This window comes from Dromiciops gliroides, chromosome 3 (genome assembly GCF_019393635.1).
Source record: "Dromiciops gliroides isolate mDroGli1 chromosome 3, mDroGli1.pri, whole genome shotgun sequence".
Taxonomy (NCBI): domain Eukaryota; kingdom Metazoa; phylum Chordata; class Mammalia; order Microbiotheria; family Microbiotheriidae; genus Dromiciops; species Dromiciops gliroides.
In genome coordinates, this window is record NC_057863.1 from 192263391 (window position 1) to 192284226 (window position 20836).

The 20836-nt window shown below is 36.6% G+C and overlaps 1 pseudogene; it reads left to right on the top strand.

Moving 5' to 3' along the window:
* The window catches only part of LOC122747317, a 36394-nt pseudogene that overhangs the window by 4602 nt on the left and 10956 nt on the right, over window positions 1-20836 (top strand).

Here is a 20836-nt window from a genome sequence, read left to right on the forward strand (position 1 = left end):
AAGTAGAGGAAAAAATGGAAAGATAAATTAGGGTGATGCTGGAAAGACATGAGAAAAAAGTCAACAGCTTAAAAACCCAAATGGAAAAGGAGATACAAAAGCTCTCTGATGAAAATAATTACCTAAGAATTAGGACTGAACAAATGGAAGTTAGTGACTTTATGAGAAACCAAGACTCAGTAAAGCAAGTCAAAATGAAGAAAAAATAGAGGGTAATGTGAAATATCTTCTTGGAAAAACTCCTTACCTGGAAAATAGATCCAGGAGAGATAATGTGAAAATTATTGGACTACCTAAAATCCATGATCAAGGAAAGAGCTTAGACACTATCTTCCAAGAAATAGTCAGGGAAAATTTCCCTGATATTCTAGAAGCAGAAGATAAAATAGAAATTGAAAGAATCCACCAATCACCTCCTGAAAGAGGTCCCAAAAGGAACCCTTCCAGGAATATTATAGCCAAATTCCAGAGCTTCCAGGTCAAGGAGAAAATATTGCAAGCACCCAGAAAGAAGCAATTCAAGTACTGTGGAACTATGGTAAGGATAGCACAGAATCTAGCAACTTCTACATTAAAGTATTATAGGGCATGGAATATGATATTCTGGAGGGCAAAAAAATTGGATTTACAACCAAAAATCACCAATGGAGCAAAAATGTGTATAATCTTTCAGGGGAAAAAATGGAACCTCAATGAAAGAGAGGACTTTCAGGTACTCATAAATGAAAAGACCTAAACTGAATAGAAAATTTGACTTTCAAATGCAAGACCCTAGAGAAGCATAAAAGGTAAAACAACAAAGAAATTATGGTAGGTGTTAAAGGTTAAACTGCTATACCTTCCTACATGGGAATATGACATGTCTAAATCATAAGAGCCTTCTGAATATTAAGGCAGATTATAGAAATAAGTTTAGACATAGGGCACAGGTGGGAATTGATTATGAAGGAATGATACCTGGTAAAGCCATGTATTTTTTGTTTCTTTTTTGGGGGGGGGGGAGGAGGGTAGTGGAGGCAGTCTGGGTTGATGAGTGTCTTGCATACAAGACCGAATTTAGGCTTGGGGACTCGTGGATCCAGAGTGGGTGCTTTGTTCGCTGTGTCCACCTAGCTGCCCCCATGCTTACAGCTTTGGGGGTAAAATTTAAAGGGGTAGAATACACTGGGGGCGGGTATAGAGGAATGGCAGAATAGGGTGAAATCTCACATTAAATAAACAGGAAGGGGAGTATTGGGTTGGGGGAGACATGGGGAAGGTGTGGGGAAATGAGGAAGCCTTATACACATTGAAATTAGCTCAAATATCTTAATCTCATCAGAGTTGGCTCAAGTAGGGAGTAACATACACACCCAATTGAATGGAGTAATCTATCTAACCTGCAAGAAAATAGGAGGGGAAGGGAATAAGGAGGGAAAGGTAAAAGAAGGGATAGCAGAGTGGAGGAGGGGGAAGTTAGAAGCAAAACACTTCTGAGGAGGAATAGGGTAAAAGAAGATAGAAAATAGAGTAAATAAGGAAAGGTAATAGAATGGAGGGAAAGAGTTATGATGATTAATTATAATGGCAAAATTATGGCACTTACTTTGTTGGGCTATTGTAAGAAAATTATTTTCAAGTTTAAGGTACTATATAAAAGTTATGATGAACAGGTTGCAATCAGAAAAATCTGGAAAGACCTACATGACATGAAGCAGAGCTGAAATGTACTGTATCCAAAATAACAGCATAGTGTAAGAATGATCTGCTGTGAAGGGTGTGGGTATTTTCAGAATGCAATGCTCCAATATAACTTGAAGGACTTATGAAAATTGTAATCCACTACAGAGAAAGAACTGATAAATTTTTGATAATTGCTTCACTGAAGTTTTGTTTTTGTCTGTTTTCTTTTACAATCTGGCTAATGTGGATATGTTTTGCATGGCTACTCATGTATAACTTATATCTGGATTGATAGAGGTCTTGGGGTGGGGTTGAGAGGGAGTGAGGAAGAGCAGTTGGAATGTAAATTTTTTTAAATTGTGGAAAAAGTTTTACAAGTAATTTGGAAATTAAAATTCTAAACGGAAAACAAGTATCATTCCATAGCAAATGTATAGTCAACAAAAATGAACAATAAGTGCATATGTTGGGTACCCAACCATCTGAGAATACATTCAATAACAGACGAAGAATAAAAAAGGAAACCAAACCCAATCTGTGTTTCCACTTCATTAGATTGGCAACAATGACAAAAAAAATTTAAAATTAAAATTACAATCATTAAAGGAGAATTGGAAGAACGGGAGCAATATTATATGTTTGGTTGAGCTATGAATTAGTCCAACAATTCTGAGAAGCAATTTGAATCTATAAACAAAAAGTCAATAAACTGTGCATACACTTTGATTCATCTATGTCATTATTGGTCATAATGTAAGAGAGATAAAAGAGAACAGACATATGTGCAAATATATTTATAATAGCACTTTTTATTGTAGCAAAAAATAGATACATAAGGATAACAATGACTTGAGAAATGTCAGAATAAATTGTGGTAAAGGAACATAATGGATTATTGCACTGTAATAAAATATTAGGAAATATCCCCACAGTATTAGAGGCATTAAATGCCTCTGCATATATACACTCTGTTTAGAAGTATTTCCTGTGTGTGTGCCCTGGCTATATGGGACAGATTGTGTAAAACTGCTAAACAATATACTAGATTAGACCCATTAGATTCTAGAGATGCACATTTTAATTCTAATCATTTTGTTCACCAATCCTTGCCAGAAATACAGAAATATTCTGAAAGGCAGTGTCCAGGTTGGAATGCCATGAGTACTGACAGAATTAAATAAATAGCAACATATATGTATGAAGGCAATGAGAGGGAAGAAAGGAACAGACAGAGCATTTTAACTCCATTGCAGGAATCCACAAGGCAGCGAGGTCAGGCAGTTGAGAATCACTATCAACCCCCTTGATTTTGCTATTACTGCAATAGATGGAGACACATGATGTAAGACTATAGGATTTGGAAAAGGGAACTTAGATGATGACTGGTGAATTTAGTACCCCCATCAGGGGGCAGAATCAAAACAGTTATAGATCCTTTCAGAGAGATACAGAGGACTGATGTTGTAGAGGAGGAGAAAGGACAGTGCAATCTGAAGACTTTAGCTTTCCAGACCTTGAGATCTTTAGCCCTCTTGTGCCAGTCCCTTCACCACCCCAGAATAATGAACCTCATGTAACCTTTAGGGTTGGGGACACTTATTATGATTATTTATTAAATACAAGAGCCTCAAGATCAGTCCTAGTGAGCAAACCTGACCCATTACATCTACTGGATCTCTATATGTAATTGGGGTCTCAGGGAAAACTCAAACAGTTGCAAAATTAACTCCTCTCATGATATCTATGGGCCCATTAATAGTAGAATATTCATTTCTATTTATGCCCAAGTCTCCTGCAAATCTCATAGGTTGTTACTTTGTAAACTTAGAGCAACCATATCTTATTCTCCAGATAGTGGTATTTCCCTGGATTTGCCAGAGAACACTGCCCACTTGCTGCCAATTTTGATCTCAGACACTCAGGAAACAGTGAAGAATATATTTGAAAACCTTTGTGATATTCCTGAGTCCCTGTGGGCTTCTTCCTCTTCTGATGTAGGTCTCCTTAAATATGCCATGCCTGTAATGATTAAGACCAAAGGTGGCCCACAATCATACATCCCACAACATGCTTTATCTAAGGAAGCCATTGAGGGAAATGCACCTATAATTGAGGTTTTGAAAAACCAAGGTATTATTGTCCCATGCCATCATTCCCCATGTAAAATTCCAACTGTGCCAGTTAAGAAGCCTAAGCCTGATCCAGAGGGCCAACCTGTTTATCGTTTTTCACAAGATCTGTGAGCAATTAAGTATGTTCTACCTAGACATTGTAAGGTGCTAAAATTCTACCTATTCTGTCTAAAATATCTAATGAGTGGTCTCAAAAAAATTATAAGCTTTAGCAAGAGTTTAGACTTTTAAGGATTTATTAAAGAGAATAAGAATGTGGTGAAGAGAGAGAGAAAGGCCTAGATTCATCTATCTATCTCAGGGAGCTACAGTTCTCCTGCTCCACTCTCCATGAGAGTCCTGGCCAAAGAGAGCCAGCTTCGCCCCTTCTTCCTCCCACAAGCAAACATAGCTTCCTGATGCCAAAGAAAAGCCACATGGCTTGCACTCAGGGGCCTTCTCCTCATGGCGGAGCTTTCTTACATTAGCTCTCCAGCAGGTGGCATCATTCCTATCGTTACAACATCTGATAGTGCCCAATCCTGCTACTATCATTTCCTCAATCCCATGTGAGGCAACATGCTTCACAGTGGTAGATCTCTTTTCTGCTTTCTTTTCAATACCAGTACACCAATACTCTCAATATTTGGACAAATACAAAGTGGATTTGGAGCAGATTCCCACAGGCGTTTGTTGACAGTCCTGTGCTATGCTCTCAAATTTTACAGCAGGATTTAGCCTCCATTACTTTTTAAGGTTCCTCCTTAGTTCAGTATGTAGGTGATTTATTCCTGGCTGCACCCAATGCTGAGATTTGCCAGGAAGACAGCTGCCATGTTTTTTCTCGAACTGCACCAGAGTCCACATGGTTTCCAAGTCAAAGATACAATGGTGCCTACCTCAGGTGGAATATTTGGGTTTTGCTTTTGCTGCTGGCACATGATCCATCTCTTCTAAGAGTGTCTGGACTATTCAACAACTTTATTCTCCCAGTAGCAGCTGGGTATTGCAAAAATGGATACCCTCTTTTGGTGAAATTACTAAGCCTCATATATCTAACCAAAAATTCTGTCCCAGAACTGTTACAACTGGATTCCCAGAATCTTTCAGCTATATCAGAATTAAAACGTGCTTTGTTATCAGCACCTGCACTAGGACTCCTAGAATACAGTAAGTCTTTTACTATTTTTGTACATGAACAGAGAGGAGTAGCTTCTGGGGTCCTGACTCAAAAAATAGGACCTGTCCTGAGTCCAATAGCCTATTATTCTACTCAACTTGACTCTGTAGCTACTGGAGCTCCACCCTGCCTATGGGATATGACTGCCACTGCCCTCCTGGTTGATGAAGTCTCTGATCTGGTCTTAGGTAACCATCTACTTGTACAATGCCTTCATGAATTTGAAGCTCTTTTACTGTGTCACAGGACAGGCTTTTTCAGATCAAAGACTCACTGTGTATTCCTAACCCTGTTAGGAAATGAGAGAATCACCTTAAATCATTGTACAGTCCTTAACCCAGCAACACTGCTTCCTGACTTGCCATTCTCAGGAGAGCCTTTGCATGACTGTATCTCCCTAGTTGACATGGCTGAGAAACCTTGTGATGATCTTTTTGACACACCTATAGAGAACCCTGATTTTATTTTCTATACTGATGGATACTCTTTTATACATAAGAGAACTTGCTATACAGGTGCTGCTGTAGTTTCTGATTATGATACTGTCTGGGCAGCATCTCTGCCCTCCCATCTTAGTGCACAGGCTGCTGAACTTGTGGCTCTCAAACAAGCCTGTCACCTAGCCAGAGGAAAAAGTGCTACTGTTTACACTGATTACAGATATGCATTTAGTGTCTGCCATGCTGTAGGAATGTTATGGCTGCAGAGAGGATTTTTAGCCTCTGCTGGCAAAGTCATTGCTAATGGAGAATTTATTAAGGATCTTCTATCTGCCTTGAAGCTTCCCTCTGCTCTAGCCATTGATAATTGTCCTACCCACACAAGGAAGAATGACCCTCTCTCAAAAGGGAACACATGAGCTGAGGTTGTTGCTAAGCTTGCTGCTTTGGAAGCCCCTGAACATGTATTTAACCTCTCATCTTCTGATGATGTCCCCATTTCTCTTACTTATGATAAGTCTAAAGTAGAGAAGTGTAAAAAGAAATTCAAGGCTAAAGAGGTCATTGGGGTCTGGGTGACTTCGGATGGAAAGCTGCTTCTCCCCTGGAGTTTCTACCACCAGCTATGCCTTTCTATTCATAGGAATGGCCACTTTGGCACACAAGTAATTGTGGACTCAGTTAAAGGGGCTTGGATTGCCCCTGGAGTTACTACTGTAGTCTCTAGGGTGTGTGCTTCTTTCCCCCACTGTCAGAATTATAATCAACATGCCTTCCAGGCTAAAGTTTATGGAGGGTGTCCTTTAGGACATATGCATTTTGAACATTTACAAATTGATTATATTACAATGCATAAGGTGGGACATTATAAGTTTTGTCTTGTTATTGTTGATCAGCTTACTTGGTGGGTGGAGGCATTCCCAACCCATGAGGCACTGCTGCATTTGTTGCCAAAACCCTCCTTAAAGAGATTGTTCCTTGCTTTGGTCCACCCACCCACATTGATTCTGACAAAGGCACACATTGCATTGCTTCTGTTCTATCCCAAATCTACTATTTCCTGGGAGTAACTCCACAGTTCCATACACCCTATCACCCACAAAGCTCAGGTCAGGTGGAACATATGAATAAAGAGCTTAAGAGCATGATTGGCAAATTGTGTGCTGAAACTCATTTGAAGTGGCCTGATGCTCTACCCTTGGCACTGTTCTATCTGTGCAGCAGGCCAAGAGCAGAACTCCATATATCACCTTTTGAGATGCTTTTTGGCCACCCCCTATACAATCAAAACCTTTTTCCCAGTATATACATCATTGGGGTATATACATCTGTTGCTTCCTATATACAGGAGTTACAAGCCAGGCTACATGAACTCCACAAGGCAGAAGCAGCAATACACGCTGGCCCCTTGGACTTCTCCTTACATGATTTGAAACCAGGAAACAGTGTATATATCAAAAATTTTCAGCAGACTAGTAGGACCCAGTCATCTTGGAAAGGTCCTTTCCAGGTATTGCTGACAACTACAAGTGCCATAAAAATTGGAGAGAAGGACCATTAAATCCATTGCTCCCACATAAAACTAGTACCAATACTTGATGAGTAATGCATTCATGGAAATTATGTAATAATGAATAATAATATCAGTCATTTACATTCATCATCTACTATATGTGATTATGATTTTATGGTTGTACCTGAGATCAAATCTGGCCTCAGACACTTGATACTTACTAGCCGTGTGACACTGGGCAAGTCACTTAACCCTCATTGCCATGTCAAAATAAAATTGCAAAAGCTTTTCATATTCATGTAATCAAATTTACTATTGCCATAAACAGGGACATATTTCACAGAAATGAAGAATTAGACAGCAAGATAATAATGAGATTTGGTGATTTTACATATTGAAATAAAAAATGTTCTAGATTCACTCAGAGAAATAATGTCAGTTCAACTATTACCTAAGAGTTTCTTTTTTATGCTATTGCATCTACATTTTGAAATTAATAGTACGGGTTTATTTTCAAAGAGATTTTCATTATTTTAAGAATGTGTTTTAACTGGTATTAAAATATGTTCTGATTTTTCACAAAGGTAATTGTTTACTTAGCTTAAAAACAAACAAACAAAAGCTATTATTTGGAATTACTGTATATTGTATATTATATTCTGATTCAAAGAAAATTCACATTTTTGCTATCATCATTATCCTTAGTTGTTAAATCCATATAAGACTTGGATTATGGGAATTTACCATTTGAGACATAAATTTCCTTTATTCTGAGTTATCAGATCTTGAGCAGCCAAGGTGCCAGCCATCTATGAGAGGAATACATAAAAGAGCAGGCACTGAACTATCACAGGATGGGTGACATGCATGGAGTCCAGGTACTACACTGACTTGGGAAAGGCTGTTGGCAAGAGCTGAGGTTGGATTCTCTTGGTTTAATTACCAGCCCCCCCCCCCCACACACACACACATAGCACTAGGCTATGCCATCTCATTCTATACCTGACTTCAATTTCCCCTCCTATATGCCTGAAGCCTGACTCAGTTTCCCCTCAACATACTGCATTGGATTTCTGCAGAGCCACAATGTTTGGCAATGCTCATTTCTTTTCCTTCTCTGTCCTTTTATGGTAACCCCATAATTAACTCAGATGTCACAATGGATACAATGTTGAATTTAGCCTTGGCATCTGTGACCAGTTATATTAGATTCTTTACTTTCTCATAATGGTATGAGGATAATTAGGCAGATGATGCAAAAAGTGATGAAACAAAGATAAAATTCTTTTCTTAATGTCACAATTGTCTTAGCCCTGTATTAAAGGGTATACCAGCATAACGTATGGACTTTCTTGCAAGTAACTTAAAAAGACATCCACTTTTGTTAGAAGTTATTATAACTGAAATTAATCAAGGCAGCTAGGTGGCTCAGTGGATAAAGCATTGGCCCTGGATTCAGGAGGACCTGAGTTGAAATATGGCTTCAGACATTTAACAATTACTAGCTATGTGACCCTGGGCAAGTCACTTAACCCTCATTGCCTTGCAAAAAAAAAGAAAGAAAGAAAGAAAGAAAGAAAGAAAGAAAGAAAGAAAGAAAGAAAGAAAGAAAGAAAGAAAATTAATCTGTCAACTTTTATATTACATCTTCTCAATTCATTCTCCACAGGGCGGTTTACAGTAATATTAAGTTAAAAAAAGTTTCAATTCTTTTTATTATATCTCTAAGATTCTGAATTTCCTTAGACATATGTTTTGGAGAATTCTCACTGTTTGATTTGGTTATTAGCAAAGCTATTTAAAGTTGTGTTAAGATCAATTCTGTAGGTAACTTTCCATCTGATTATCAGCATCCACACCTGAAAGGCTTTAACTCTACAACTACACAAAGATGACATCCCAAAAATCATCTAAGAAAAGACTTCTAAAGACTTAAATGGAAATTTTCCTGTTTTTCTTTTCCTATTGCATATTTGTAATATTCACCTCCTAAAGGGGACTGACCGCTTTAGTTTCTTTCATTTGTAATATCCACATACTAAAGGGAACTGCCCCCTTTAGTTTTTGCCAATGTGTTCCTCAATTTCTTTTCTCTCCTTTCATTCCATTTACATTTTTAGTCATAAGTATCTGTAATGTTATTGCTTCACTTAAGGAAACTATGTTTCTTAATGAAGCACGGGGGCATCTGTAAGAAAATAATGGTATTTGCAAACCCCCAAAGGCCCTAGATTGATTGGATTGACTGATACTGACTGACCTTGCTGATTAATGTACTTGAAGTTAATTCACTTAAAGTTAATTCATTTGGAACCACACTCTGAAGAGGGTGTGCTCTCAGAGATTGTGAACTCAGCATGGAACCATCCTCAAGTCCAGTGAACCAATATATTTGGGTGATGCTAGCCAATTAGCAAGAAGCAGGGTGGAAGGACCACCTCTCCTTGGGATAGAGAGGAAGCTTGCTCTCTCAGTTCATGGCTTGAACAGGCTCATGGAGGACTTGGGAGAAGCAGGCCAGGCTGAACTCTTAACTCTCCTCTAGAGTAGATAAGCTTTTTCTTTGCTTTCTGTTGCAGGTGTTCTCTTTTTCACTAATAAATTCTTAATTCCCAAAATTGGTGCTAAAGCTTCTAATTTACAAGTAAACCCTAGCTAGTTTCCTCTACACTTGAGATAGGAATAAGGTGACCATACATTAGATTTTGAACATCACAATAGATACATAGATAGATGGATGGATGGATGGATACATAGATTAGTATGGATTCAAATAAATCAATAGAGAATAAAGTGAACAAACCAAGAGAACAATGTATACAATGACAACATTATAAAGACAAACAAATTTGAAAGACTTAAGAATTCTGATGCCCTCCACCATGGATTCTTTGATCCTGCCCCAGGGAGTTAGATGGTCTCTCATCTCTACTGTTGGTTAGAGTCCCCACCAATTATGTTTTACAGGACTAAACACTCCAGTTCCATTTAACCATTTAATAATCATATTAATGTTTAAAAGGGAATATATACTTCAAAAGTATATCCAAAACATGCAAACATGCTCCCACCAATTATGCTGTAATCCCATCTATGCAAACTCAGTATTTATTGAGGAGAGGGGAAGTTATTTTCACAGTTTATCTCAGTCTTTATATAACATTAGTCCCACCAAGTACCAAAGCCAAAGTCAAGATGATTATAAAGATTCTTTTTCCCTTATATATGGAAATGTTCATTTTTATATTTTTCCAAATTTGGAAATATAAAAATCTAAAATTATCTTTAAAATACTCAGATTGGAAATGTCAGCTCTTCAGAACCCTGAGTCCAACAAACCTCTAAGCTTTGTTAAGGGTTAAAATTCTAGCTAAACTGTCTAAAATATCTAATGAGTGGTCGCCAATAAATTATAAGCTTTAGCAAGAGTTAGATTTTTAAGCATTTATTAAGGAGAATAAGAATTTGGTAAAGAGAGAGAGAAAGGCCTAGATTCCTATCTATTAAAGGGAGAGCACATTTCTAGATCCCCTCTCCACCAGAGTCCAAAGGAAAGAGCCCCAGAGTCAGCGCCAGTCTCTTCCTTCCTCCTCCCACTAGTCTGCGTCACTTCCTCCCCGCCAAAGAAAAGACTCCTGGTCTTGCCCTCAAAGACCTTCGCTTCATGGGCAGAACTCTTCTACAGTAAGTATCCAGCAGGTGGCATCATTCCAATTGTTACAGTCCCCCCTGTTGTTCCTCAAGAAACAAAATGTTTCCTTGACGGAACAGTAAAAACAATATAATAACTATTGCTAACTAATAATATGTGAACAACAATATAGAAAAGGAAGAGAGGAAAGTTTTGTCCAGAGGGGCGATTTTTTGTCCTCATGAACCGACGCTTTGACATTAGTCTTGCAAAGGGAGGGCCTCTGCAGAGAATACATGTTACAGATGGTGTATATTATAACAGAAAGAGAAAAAAAACAACAAAAACAACAAATCAAAACTGTTCATTTAAAGTCTCTGAAAGTCTTTTCTCAGATGTCCTCTAGGTGTAGTCGTGGAATGGAAGTCTTTTCAGGGGTTGATGTGTGGATGCTGGTAATCAGCCAGGAAAATTTCCTACAAAATTGAGCTTAACACAACTTTAAAATAGCTTTGTCAATAATCAAATCAAACAATGAAAGTTCTCAAAAACATGTCTAAGGGAATTCAGAATCTTAGTTGTTACACATGAAACATATAATAAAACAAAAATTGAACCATTCTTTAAAATTATAATATTACTATAGTCCTCCCTTATGGAGGGTATTTGAGAAGACAATTGCTGCGATATTAATTTTTAAAAATAATTTTTATCTTTGTTTCATCACTTTTTGCATCGTCTGCCTAATTATCCTCATGCCATTATGAGAAATTAGAAAATCTAATATAATTGGTAACAGGTGTCAAGGCCAAATTCAACACTGTTATTTATCATGACACCTGAGATAATTATGGGGGTTACCATAAAAGAACAGAGAAATGATGGGATATGAGCATTCCCACACTTGAGCAATATGTACTGCCCATACAGTATGCCAGGCTTAAAATAGGTGGATGGAATATATGTCCATGCCACCGAACATATTGGAAGAAACTGAGTCAGACTTAATCAGATGCATGGGATTGAGATGTTCATGGCATCAGGCATATAGGAGGGAGCATAGAAGCCAGGTGTAGGAGTGAGATGGGTGGGATGAATACTTCCAGCCATCTGTACAATATTGTGGGGAAAAATAAAATAAAATATTAAACCAAGAGAATCCAACCTCAACATTTGTCAAAAGCCGTTCCCTCGGCCATACCTTGACTTCATGCATGTCTCCCCTCATGTGACAGTTCAGTGTCTGCTCTTGCATGTATTCCTCTTGTGACTGGATGGCATCTTGGCCAACTGGCATCTGATAACTCAGAATAAAGGCAATTAATGTCTTAAATGATAAGTTCCCATAATCCAAGTCTCATATGGATTTAAAAATTGAGGATAATAAATGATTGCAAAAAATGTGAATACATCTTGACTCAGAACACAATATATAATTATGCAACAATTTCAAATAATACCCCTTTTGTTTTACTTAGTATACAATTACTTTTGTGAAAAATCAGAACATATTTAAATACAAGTCAAAGCATAACAGAATCTCAAAGAAAACTTTTTTTTTGAAAAAAGAAAACTTTTACAAATGTTCCCCTCTTTTTTTTTTTTGAATATGCTTATTAAAAATAATACTTCTTTACACTTGCCATGGCAACCAATTTGCCAGGGAAATGCTTTAAAGAGTTTGATCAAATAATCAGTTGAGAGAAAAAAAAATAACAAAAACAAACAACTCAGAATATGGGAGCACAATACTCCTAGAATTAACATTGTATAATAAAATCAAAACCATCTTGCAATGTTTCAAAATTAGATAGACAAATGAATAGAAGAAAATACACATGGAACAATAAAAGACAATTAAATTCAAACTAAGGAAATCCAAATGAATATGAACTTAATATTAATAAGAGTACTATAAAATATAAACTTGATCACATGACTATAAAGCTTTTACAAATATTCTCCTTGTTTTAGAAACTAAGTATAAGACACAATCTCAAAAGCATGAAAATCTCTATGAAAATAAACCCATACCATTAATTTCAAAATGTATATATAATAGCACAGAAATCCTATGTAACCTCTGAACTGATACTATTACTCTGAGTGAATTCAGAACACTTTTGATTCCGATATCTAAAATCCCCAATACTCATATCAATACCTTGCTGCTTACTTCTACATTTCTGTAAAATATATACCCTTCCATGGCAAAAGAAGCAGAGTCTTGAACTATGTTGATTGTCATTCTTATTCAGCTTAAGTTTTTCTTCTTTAACCCCTCTATATTGTCTGTCAGTCTTTTCACCATACAAATGCTTTATAAGATTACTAATTAAAGACAAAAGCAGGTTAGCAAAATTATGAACAAAACGAGCATATCTGGAATTTAAAGAGTTTTCTAAGATTGTCTCAAAAGCAAAGCCAGGCTGGGGAAGGGCTGAGCCTGAAGCTGCAAATGCAGGTAGAAAAAGTTGAGCATGCGCATCAGATCTCTGGACTTCCCAGGCAGGGGAAGCTATGGGCTTGGCCATAGGAGGAGTAGAGGGTGGGGTCTGGAGAGGAGGGGAGGGACCAGGGCAATTTGAATCAGACTTGATTTTGAACTCAGGCCTGGATTCCTCTTCCCCCACTTGGCCTCCAGGCCCTAGGGGATTAAAAGCTTCTAGAGGGTGGGTCTTTGCCTCCAGGCATGCAAAATTAAAGCAACAATTAGTGTTAGAACTGGGAAAAACTGTAGGAATCTCTTCAGGTTTCTCTGAAAAAGCATGGTTGGGAGAGGGGGAGATATTTCCTTGTGTGAGTAAGTTGCTGGCTCTTTTAACAAAAATAAAAAGAAAAATAGAAAATCCACAAAAACAAAGCATTAACATGATCTTATCTCCCATTTGTCTGGTTAAACAGACTAAAATAAAAAATAGGGTAATTAGGGAGTTTAAAAGGTCCATTTGAAAAAATTTAAAGGGAAACACAGCCAGTAAACCAGTACTTAGCAGTTAAAGGGAGAGGGAGGGGAAATTTCTTACCCAACCAGAAGATCAGAAGAAGACTGAGGGTTAGCTTTCCTCTTCGTGGTCAGCCATCTGTTAAGGGTTAAAATTCTAGCTAAACTGTCTAAAATATCTAATGAGTGGTCGCCAATAAATTATAAGCTTTAGCAAGAGTTAGATTTTTAAGCATTTATTAAGGAGAATAAGAATTTGGTAAAGAGAGAGAGAAAGGCCTAGATTCCTATCTATTAAAGGGAGAGCACATTTCTAGCTCCCCTCTCCACCAGAGTCCAAAGGAAAGAGCCCCAGAGTCAGCGCCAGTCTCTTCCTTCCTCCTCCCACTAGTCTGCGTCACTTCCTCCCCGCCAAAGAAAAGACTCCTGGTCTTGCCCTCAAAGACCTTCGCTTCATGGGCAGAACTCTTCTACAGTAAGTATCCAGCAGGTGGCATCATTCCAATTGTTACAGCTTCTATGGTAGAACCAATTTTAACAGATTGTTATAAAGTATATCTGAGATCATATGGTTTCTCCCTTCCAGTGTATTACTAAGAACTTAATTGAAGAGACAAGATCTTGATTGTCTTAGGGTTGAATCAATTGAAGTTAGTATGAACTCCCACCTAATCTAGGTCCTTTGCCTCTAAGGCCTCATCTAGACCATCCAATCAATAGAGTTATGGATATCAATGCTATCAGGAATTCATAACCCTTTCAGATTTCTGCCTTTAAAACTGTAGTAATATGAAGGAGAATTCAGGTACCTCCAGCTCAATAGAATGGATCAGTCAACTCCTATTTGACCTGATTCAAAATAACCAGAAGAAAAGTAGCTATAAGTGTCCACAAAAAAGATTAATTCCCATGAATTTACAATATTCATTCCCAATAATCTTCCATAGCATCAACTCCACAGAGTCTTGAAATTTTATGCCTCAAGAAATCAATACCAATTGTTCAAGACTATTCCCTAGACCAACCATATGCCAAGGAAATTCTCCTAGACTCCTTGAGGGGAAAACTATACCTGCCTATATATATATATATATATATTATATATATATATATATATATATTATATATATTTATATATATATACATCATCCTGGTTTCAAATGTGGCTCAACACTCAATAGCCATGTGACCCTGGGAAAAGTCACTTAACTTTGCCTCAGTTTCCTCATCTGTAAAATTATCTGTAGAGGGGGGCGGCTAGGTGGCACAGTGATAAAGCACCAGCCATTGATTCAGAAGTAGCTGAATCAAATCTGGCCTCAGACACTTGACACTTACCTAGCTATGTGACCCTGGAAAAATCAATTAACCCTCATTGCCCTGCCAAAAAAAAGAAAAAAGAAAAAGAAAAAAGCTGGAGAAAGAAATGTCATCCACTCCAATATTTTTGCCAAGAAAACCCAAAAGGGAGTCCACATAGAGTCAGATACAACTAAAGAACAAGAACACATGTCTAAATAGTTACAGATATATTATTTGACCACAAAAAATAATAGGAAAGCCACTGAATTTGGCCAAATAAAAGTTACACTAACAATTATTAGAAGCCTCAGATGTGCAGTAAATCATATGAAGTGAAATGCTCATTATATCCAAAGTAAGGATTTCATTCCACACTTTAATTCTGCCAGAGGAGAATGCTATTAACTTTATTTTTAAAATTGTATCCTTGATTTCAAAATTCCAGAAGTAACTATAATCTCACTTTAAGAATTAAAAGCAGTTTGTGTAAGCAGAAAACTTGGTTGTAAACACCCACAATTCAATATACAAACAATTTCCATGTAAATTAAGTATTGAAAAAGGGGGTGGGAAATGAATTAGCAGCATGAATGCCTTGTGTAGAGGACAGTTATGGGGAAACAACCTTATTACAACTTCATGTTGCCAGGAAGGTGGGGGTCAAGCAGAGATGCTTATTGACTTGAGGCAGATTAGCACAGAAGGACTGTTCTGCTTGTTTGCAAAAGAAACAGAGAACCACTGGGAAATCCAGAGCTGCTGATGTTAAGTAGCTACTGGGAAAATGAGGAGAGCAATAAGAAAGAAGTCTGACACATCAAAATGATCTTTTGTTCTGACCTTTGACTCTATAGATCTCACCAAACTCCCATGCTCAGCTTTGATTCTCTTTATTCTGTTAGCTATTTATATAGGATAAATTCCCCTTTCTCCCAATTTCATGCTGGAGGGAGAGAAATCCCAAAGCAAAATCTTCCTTATGGTTCATTACCCTAATTTGTTCTGGAAGAGTTGCCTTCTATCTTGAAAACTGGTGTTTGCCACGGTCTATGTTATAACAGTGAAAAGTAAATTGTAGTTTAGTACAAACAATGTACAAACAACAGTGCATATTATATTTGTAGGGAGCAGTTAGGTGATGTAGTGGATACAAGCACTAGACCTGGATTCAGAAGAACCTGAGTTCAAATGTGGCTTCAGACACTTGACACTTTTTAGCAGTATGATCCTGGGCAAGTCACTTCATCCCAATTGCCCAATAAAAAATAAAAATGCTTGTGATGCATTTTTTTCTTAAATGAGGAGACTGGGTATACAGAAAGAGAAAAGCATTAAATGTATTATAGGAGCATCATGTATTGTCTTGTTTAATTTGTTTCTTCTTTGTGTCTCCTCCCACCTTTCCATTACCACTCAGAAATAAGATGTTTTTATTTATGGTATTAGAAGGAAGTCAAATATCATGGAAATGAAATTAAATGTAAGTGAAGTCAAGCTAACCAGTGCCACCAAATACTATTTACAATGCCAATTCTCTAAATTATTCTTTTAGGCAGGGAGATACATAAGAATCTAGGGAAAACCACATGTGAACAGGATCATAGCTTTATAATAGTCCAACTGTCACTCTGCTGCTCTCTGCTCTCCATTTTAAATAAAGAAATCTGGCTGAGCATTGATTATCCTAAATCTATAACAAGAACATTTTTGTCATTTTTATTTTGTTTGTGAAAAAGGAAAGGAGTCCTTTAAGAGTGAGACATATTGGAAAGCATTCACCTACTGACATACAAATGGGAAATTAAAACATTGACACAAATTGCAATGTGTCATTATCTGGTCCATTTCTTTAAAGAAAGAGAAGAAAAAGGGGCTATTAATCATCCAGTGTACATATCCCAATAGACTCATTTCAATTCTTTTTTTTTATTAGTCTATTATATCCAGTCATTTATAAATCAAGATTTTGAAGAGCTAGTGTGGCCATTTTTGACCTTTTGGATGCCTGAAGTGAAATGAAGGTTGTTTCTCTTATTGGACAACTCAGCAGCTTTTTCCAGTATCCACTGTCTTTCTATTGCTGTTTCTCTCGACTCTGGATGCTAAAAGTCCTCTTTCACTTCTTTATTCAATCTTGATTCAGTCTTTTCATTCATGTGTCAAATAATTTAATCCAGTTCCATCTGAAACTTGACTTGGAAGATACACATCTCGGGTCTTTCTTTCTGTAATTATCTCCATCACTGATCAAAATAGCATTTGGATTAGGTGATCTACTCCAGGACTATAGCACATTACAGACAGAACTGAAAGTTTCTTTATATACATGTATCTTTCTCTCCTTCAGTAGTACATGATGTTTAGTTCACCTGTCAAAGTATTTCTTTTATCACATACAAGCTGTCTATTTTTTATGTTTAAGATTTCATCATTGAGTTGCCTTTTTATTGATGCAAAGAAATATTATATGCAATTTCCATCTCATTAACTATTCTGAAAAAAAAATCAGACATCAGAATAATGTTGGCTGTTAAACCACATACAACTCAGTTGCTGTCTGGGCCTTTGTTTAATTGTCTTTTGACCCTCTTTGACATTTCAGCTTCTATCCTGTATATGGTCTTCCTCTCTCCCATACTTTCCTTTTTCTTAAGGGGATAGTGAGCCAGTGATATTGTGTTTCAAATTAACTGTTATAAAAAGGAGCTATTCTCAAACAAAATTACAATTTAGAACCCAAGTACTGTGAAAATGAATTTTCTGTACATTTTCTCTCAAATCTATTCTTCTGTAGGTCTACATGGCTACTTGCATTGTGGTTGGGGCAATAGTCATTCAATAAAAATGTCTTATTATGGGATAGTTATATTGTACTTATTTTCAATAATTATTTCATGTGCTTATATTACTAAACTTCAGAAATGCATCTGGCTCATCATTTTGCATAACTGCAAGCATTTGTATTTTTTTCATCTTTCTTCCTTTTTTATTCAGACATTACATGGCATCAATTTATCCCAGAATAGATGGTATTGTTAGCAGAGTGCCTGGGCCACCCAGACTGGAACTATGCAATCTTCTTTAAAAAAAAATGGGGACTTTTTGGTCTTTGACACAATTCTTTCCAGATGTGTTTCTCCTAATCATACAGTGTAGTGTGCCCTTAGAAAAATCCTTAAATATAAGCCAAAATTATAGGGTTCTTAAAGTACAATCCTATGAACCTGGTTGAAAAAGATCATATGATTCATTATATAAGGGTTTTTTTTATTTAGTGTTTATTTTTATTAAGAATTAGACAAAAATTAAAAAACATGAATATTTCCAAATTCAAAGAACAAGAAAAGAGGGTTTGCATATAACAGGGCTTTTTAAATTTTTTCCACTCACTACCCTTTTTTGGCTGAGAATTTTTTTTCATGACCCCAAGTATTTAGCTATACATAATATACATAATAATAGGTATACATAATCTTTTACTGTTGCAAAGTTTTTCATGACCCCCACATTCAGTTATACAACCCCATATAGGGTCATGACCCACAGTTTAAGAAGCTAGGGTATATAAGACCACTTACTCTGTATTCTAATAGTGTTAGCTTTTTAACTTTTTTAGTCGATTCAACTCATGAATTAATTCCAAGGCTGTCTTGCTTCTCTGTATCTCCTACAGAATTTTCTTCTTTCTCTCTTCTATGCAAACTGTTTCAGTGGTGCTCTTTGAATCTTTTGTATCTTTTGGGGTACACCATTCTCACTATTCCCCTTCTTCCTCAAAAACTTCTTACCAAAACAAGTAGAGGAACAAATAAAAAAAATCTCCCTTTTAAGTGAATAAGTTTAGTTAAACAAAACAAATACGCATAATCAATATTTCTGAAATGTATGAGTCTTCTGCACTTCTAACCTCATCACCTCTCGATCAAGAGGTAATAAGTTTGCTTTACCTTTAGGCTTCTGGAGTCATAGATTGGTCCTTGCAAGGAGAAGAATTCTTATATTTCACAAAATTATTTTTTCCTTACAGTTTGTGGTCATTGTATGCATTATACTTCTGGTTCTTCTTACTTCATTTTCATCGTGTCATAAAAGTCTTCAAAGGTTTCTCTTAAAACTATCTTATTTATTATATCTTACAGCCATTGTAGGTAAACAAAATATTTTATTAACTATTTGTCAATTGATGGTTATCTCCTTAGTTTATATTTTCTATCCTCTAATTTGTTTATGGAATGGCCCCTTATATCTAATCATGCAATATGCAATTATGTCATCTGGTAAATTCTACCAGACTGCTTTCAAAAATTCTCATCAATTTTCATTTGATAGGGGACGCTTACTATGAAATTTGTGAGTTATGTATTAATTGAACATTGTACTACTATGCAGCTGGTAATTGTATATCTAATCCATGTTGGTTGAAATCCCAATTGGACATAGATCAGAAGATCTTCCTAACCTGGATTATTATAAGAGGTCTCATATTTATTTCTGTGACATTTTTAATTTCCTTAACTTCACTTCCTATTCAAGTAAGCATTTCAAATGTCCACATTAAATATCCTTTGTCTGGAAAATGGAAATTGAGAAAAACACTACTTTGCACGTCTCAACTTTTTCATAATAGATATTATGAAAATGTAAGTAAATCATGTGCTTCTACCATTATTTATCTGAGAAGCAAATACATATCACTTACTTATCTAGAGAGTGCTGTCTTTTTTTCACAATTTTTCCGTTTTTATAAAGTAAAATAAATGTTTATTGCACTATCCACAAGGTTTTTAGATCTATAAAATACTTAAGATGAGCCATATCACATGGCCTCGACTTGGCCAATACTTCATTTCTTAGCTCCCAAAGTAAAGTCTTTGTTCCTTTTTATTTAAATAGATATAACAGGGAGACTGAACAATGAAGGCCCAGCCCTGGAAGCATTTGCAGGGGTCTCTACCTAATAATAGTCCTTATGAAAGGTTTTGTTTTGTTTTTGTGTGAGCCTGCCTCTAACACAATAATTCTTTCCCATGAAAGCAAAGCCTTTTAAGTTGTTGAACTGTAACTGATTGTTACAAAAGGCTGAGAGGAACTCAACCTCTTTTTCCTTATTGTTGTCTATGAAATGAGAGTGGGACAGCTAGGTGGCACATTGGATAAAGCACAAGCCCTGGATTCAGGAGGAGCTGAGTTCAAATCTAGCCTCAGACACTTGACACTTACTAACTGTGTGACCCTGGGCAAGTCGCTTCACCCTCATTCCCCTGTCAAAAAAAAGGAGAGGATGAGTTTTTGAACTCCAAAGATTCAGCAAACTGCTACTTCATAGGGAATAGAATTGTCTGCATGTGTCTAAGCAAGGGTGCAATTGTTCAAATGGTTATACCTCATCTACAAGAAAATTCAGTGGTAGGAAGAATAAAAGTTTGTGGGGTATCAATTTAAGTTTGAGCATACCTCAGGAACTGCAATATACAGGGGACAGTGTGCTTCTGTACTTTTGTTCTTGTTCTATCTTTTCAGTAAATAACCTTTTGTTAAAAAGCTAGGTAATAGTAATTGGTTAGTCAATTCTGGGGAGAAATCAACTGGCTAAATTGAGAATGGGGCTTTAATTATTAGAATCAATGATATTAAGGAGATACTGACAACAGGACATATAATATTGGACACAACACATCAGAAAGGAGACCTTGCTTTGGTAGCATTAGAAAGAATACCCTAATCCATCAAGGGTATCCTAGAACTGTGAGAGATATAGCCAAACCTCTATTGGGGGGACTTTCTGGACTTCAGTCATTGGCAAAGATATTGGAATATTTTGCTATTTTCCTTCTCCAACTCATTTTTACAATGAGAAGACTGAGGTAAAAAAGGTTTAAGTGACTTGCCCAGAGTCACACTGGTATTGAGGGCAGATTTGAATTCATGAAAATGAGTCTTCTGATTCCAACCCCAGTGTTCTTCCCCAATGTTTCACCTCACTACCCTAGGATATTCTACTTTCATTCCTCTCCTGGTTTATTCCTATCTTTATGGGCTTAGACCTGTGCCTC